The sequence below is a fragment of the Chrysochloris asiatica genome, unplaced genomic scaffold (genome assembly GCF_000296735.1).
Source record: "Chrysochloris asiatica unplaced genomic scaffold, ChrAsi1.0 scaffold00370, whole genome shotgun sequence".
NCBI classification, from domain to species: domain Eukaryota; kingdom Metazoa; phylum Chordata; class Mammalia; order Afrosoricida; family Chrysochloridae; genus Chrysochloris; species Chrysochloris asiatica.
In genome coordinates, this window is record NW_006408888.1 from 1001911 (window position 1) to 1007346 (window position 5436).

Below are 5436 nucleotides of genomic sequence, written 5' to 3' on the forward strand. Positions count from 1 at the left end.
TTAATTTCAAGTTGCTCGATTTAAGGAAAATTTTCTTTCTCTGTTGGTTCTGGGGAAAAGTGTTTGTCTCCTTTCAACATCTGTGTGCTTGGAATTTCTTGGAAATCTCCAAGTGTTTTAACATCAGTTTTCCCCTGGGTCTATAAAGTTCTCAGCACATGGACCTTGGATCTAAAGGATGCATGCTACCTCCAGTACTATCTTGGTCGTATTGATATCTCTTGTTTAATGTCTTTTATATCTCAAAAGAAATTGATCCAAGATATAGCCTAATCCTGTGATCATATCCTGTCTTATTACCATAACTACCTCTCATTCAGCCTCATTAATATCATACAGGTTAAAATTTACAACACAGGATAATTATATTGGTTTATAAAACAGAAGATAATTAAATAATGCTGAGTATCATGGCTTAGCCAAGTATGAGGGGTGCACAATACAATCCATAGTAGCATTTAAAACTGTGAGAATAAGATGCTAGACTACATTTGTCAGATTCTCTTCCATATGTAGGTTTTTCATGCCTGTTCCTCTATTTCTAAAATAAATTCTAATAATATCGATCTTGCTACTAATCACATTGAAACTATTAAGTTAATATTTACTGAGTCCTGGTGTGGCGCTGTAGGCTAATACGTCAGACTGTAAAGTTATTTAAACTGCAAGGTCCATGATTCAAGCTCACCAGCTGCTCCTTGGAAACCCTATACATGATTGCTATGGGTGGAATCGACTCGATGGCACTTAACAACAACAACCATTCATTGGAATTGTTCCAAGAATTCTACATATACACATGATTTTTTACTGCAAACCTATGAGGTGATCCTAATCATGCTTCATGTGTCATAGATATGATGAGTGAGGCAAAGAAAATTTAAAATACTTACTCATGGGCACTCAGGATCACTGAAAGAGCTGGAATTTGAAATCAAGCTGTCAGTTTATTCTTGTCCTTTGCTTAGTTTTTAAATTTTCTTTTTGCTTTATTTCTACTTATTTATGGAGAGGAAAACTTTAAAATATTTTTTAAATTTATCAGAAATTCTTACTCTTTTAAAAATTAATTTGTACTTTGCTGTTGCTATTAGTAAATATTGTCGAGTCTGTTCAACTCATATAGTCCCTGTGTAGGTTTTCTGAGGATATAAATCTTTGCAGAATTTTGACATTAAATTTATTTTCCATTTCTGCAGTGATAACTAATAAAGTGCTGAAGATACTTGTTTAGGATTCTTTAAGATCATTTATGTTACAATCATTACATTGGTTGAGTTCCCAGAGTTTCTAATTATAAAAGTATGATTACTTATAAAGCTTTGTATGCATATTGTCAAATTGCTCTTCAATTTTGCTTAATCATGTTGCTACATATTTTTCCTATGAGTGTGTGTTTTGAGAGTTGTTTGTGTGTGTTTTTATGTGCAGCAAAATATTAATATTTGCATATATATCAATGTATGTATGTTGTTGTTATGTGCCATTGAATCTGTCTGTCCCATAGTGACCCTGTATAGACTTTTCAAGGAGTAGCTAGTGAGTTTGAACTGCTGACCTTGCAGCTCAAACTTTGCAATCCAATGAATTAACCCACAGCACCACACCAGTATTCCATATACATATATATATGCATGTATGTATATGTATAATACTTATATATGTGTATATATTACCATTGATATTATTTCTTATTAAAATGTCTATTCATGTAATTTTATACTTGAGTTTTAATAATTTATGTGATTGATCTGTAGGAATTAAATTTATATGTATATTTATAATATATATGTGTATTTAGTATATCTATGGATTCCTGGTGTGACATTACAGGATAAGCACTAGACTGGTAACCTCAAAGTTGGTGGTTCAAACTTACTAGCCTCTTCATGGAAAGCTATACGGAGTTGCTATTAGTTGAAACCCACTCTATGATACTTAACAACAGCAACATGTTCATCTATATAGCTCTGGTAGGGTAGTGGTTACGAATCAGGCTGCGAACTGCAAGGTCAGCAGTTCGAAACTACCAGCTGCTCCGTGGGAGAAAGATGAGGCGTTCTGCTCCCATAAAGATTAACAGCCTTGGAAACCCTGTGCAGGGTCGCTATGAGTCGGAACCGATTCCACGGCACACAACAACAACACAACAACATATATATTAAGGGGTCCTGGTTTGGTGCTGTGGGTTAGTGGTCTGAACTGCAAGTTCAGTTTGAATCACAATGTCTGCAGTTCAACCTTACCAGCTACTTCTCAGAAACCCTATACAGGTTTGCTATCAGTTGGAACCAACTCAAAAGCACTTAACAACAACAACAGAATATATGATAGAGTCCTGGTGTGGCATTTTAGGATAATCATTGAACTGTTAACCACAAGGTTGTTGGTTTAAGCCCATCTGACATTCTTTGGAAACTATACACAGTTACTATGAGTCAAAACTTACTCATCAGACACTTAGCAACAACAACAACAACCAAGCATTTGGAGTCCTGGTGTGACCCTGTTGGTTAAGAGCTGGATTGCTAGCCATAAGGTTAGACTTGGTAACCCTGTACAGGGTTTGCTATGAGTTAAAACTGAATCAAAGTCACTTAACAACAACAACATGCATTATATGTTGTTATTGTTAAGTGACGTCAAGTCGATCCTGACCCATAGTGACCCTGTATAGGGTTTCTGAGAAGCAGCAGGTGAGCTTGAACCACTGACCTTGCAGTTCAAATGGCTTTGCAGTCTGGCACATTAACCCACAGTGCCACAATATGCTCATATTATTTAACAAATAATTGCTCTGAAGGAATGACACTGACAGGGTGACTTTCTCTGTACCTGACACAAGTGATCATAGACTCAATTTTATTAAAAGCATCAGGGTGAACAAGTTGAATTCATGAAATATTGATTTCAGATAAGATCGTGGGTAGGCATTTTTAACCTACTTTTTTAGTGCATGGCATCATAGACATAGGAGTAAGTAAGGTTAAAATAAATATGTAAAAAGTGAGTTAATGATCATCATCCAGCTTCCCAAACAGAAAAACATAATTTGTGTAATATTCTCGTTAATCTGTAGGTTTTCATAAATGAAATTGAATGCAAGCAATTATGCAAACTGAAAGTAAATTGAGAAAATGAATATTTCTGATAATAACTATTTAATGCTTTCTAAACTTCTAGGACTGTTGATTCAAATTTTGAATTGAATTATTCATATAATATAAAACAGTATTTGTTCACACCATTGAATTATAAAAAATATTTGTAAATAATCATAAATTTTATTGATAGCAGGAATCCTGGTGTGGAGATGTAGGATAAGCCATACCAGGAGTATGAAGCTGTTATTGTTGTTAAGTGCCATCAAGTCAGTTCAAACTCACAGTAATCCAGTATTGGGTTTCCAAGGGAGCAGTTGGTGAATTTGAACTTCTGAGCTTACGCTCAGCAGTCCAGTGCTTATCCTATATCACCACGCAGGACTCCAGCTAACAAAGAGTTATGTATTTAATTAGTATCAGTAAAATTACAGTGTCATACATTAGCTAGAGCTAGCACTATTGGCATGGTATTTGGGTTTCTTTTCTCTTTATAGATATGTGTATATTATGATTTGAGGTTGAGGTGGTAGCAACATGAGGTAAATTAAGAGTAATATAAGTTGAAAATCAAAAGTGTTAAATGAGTTCTTAAATGTGCAGCAGTATGACTCTCAGTGTTTGGATCAATGAAATGCATGGTTAGCTACACTGCCAAGCATTGGTAAAATTATATGTTACATTCTCTGAAGGCTCCCATTGTTTATGCATTCATCAGTCACTTTACTAATCACCTAATGAAGTTGGTCTCAGCTATAATTTTCAGTATTTGTGAAGTTCACATCTACTCTTGGCAGTGTTTATGAGCATATTCCATGATGAATAGAGCATGTAAATTTTCTTCAGTGTTGACAGCATCTATGACACCCTAGAAAGAGCATTGAGCTTTACTTTGTCCTGGATTAGTGCTCTGCTTGACCAATTACCAGCAGAACAAACTGCTCCTTAGTTTCTGTATCTGCATAATGTGAGTTACAAAGCCTGATCCATACATTTATTGTGCAGATAAAGTCCTGGTGTGACATTATAGACAAAGCATTGGACTAGTAACTACAAAGTTGACTTGTCAAATGCACTAGCTGCTCCTCAGAAACCCTATACTGGGTTAGGGTTGCTATGAGTTAGAACAGATTCCACCACATTTAGTAACAATAGCAACAACACCAACAACAAAAACAAAGCATGAGCATATGATTCTTGAATGCAATTATGTTTGTGATCAGTGTAATGAGAAATTTACACATTTTTGTAGTTAAAAATAGTAAATACATTAAAGAAATACACATAGCAAGAGAAGAAATAAAATTTTGACATTCACTCCTTGAATTACTTGTGCTGATCAAATAAAATGTAGGACGCACAAACAGAAAGCTTATCATAGCTTTGGGGAAGTTAACAAAACCAGAGGCAGTAAGCCTTGTCAAGGATAGAATAAAAATGATGCTAATAAGGCAGGAAATAAATGACAAATTAAGTAGTAAAAAACTGACTGTGCAGCAATCACCGAAGATGTTGGTTTTCCACTGAATGGACAGTATATAAAACACTAGTGTTGTAGCAGGCTGCTTCCAAGTTGGTCCCCAACACATGATGACCCATGTGTTACAAAGTAAAGCTGCTCCATGAAGTTTTCTCAGCTGTGATGCAAATGATTTGTAATTGGTTGCTATTCCATTGGTTGTTGATTTGAAACTACCAGTAGTGCCACAAAAGAACAGACTGGCAAAGTAATTCTGTAATGAACAAAGTCAATAAATCTCTATGGGAAGGTTCCACTGTATAACATACAGGATCTCCAGGAGTCAGGAGTCAACCAACAACAGAAAATGACATTTATTCTAAGTTATTTTGCTTAGAATAACTTGGGAGATTTCAAACTTCAGTGAGAAAACCGTACCACCCAAGGACCTATCATTGCTGTTTTTAAGTGCTCTTGAGTTGATTATGACTCATAGTGACCCTGGTTTTTGAGGAATGACTGATAGGTTTGAATTGCCAACATTGTGGCCAACAATCCATTGCTTGTGCTACAGCATCATATGAGGACTCTATCATTACTCCCTGCAATTGCCTATTGGAAACTATTGTAGATACTTAAAAATATATATTGTTATGGCAAACTATCAATGAAAATAAAAGAAAGTGGGACCAAAAGAGTTACATATGTATGTTTCATTTGTTAAATGTATAATTTCCATTAAAACTTACCTCATTATTTTAAGAAAGGAAAGCCTAATAACAAAAATCAAATCATTAAATCACTGGAGCTTCTTAAAGGTTACCTGAATTCAGAAGAGCACATGGAATGAGGGATATCATTGCTGATGTCTGATGG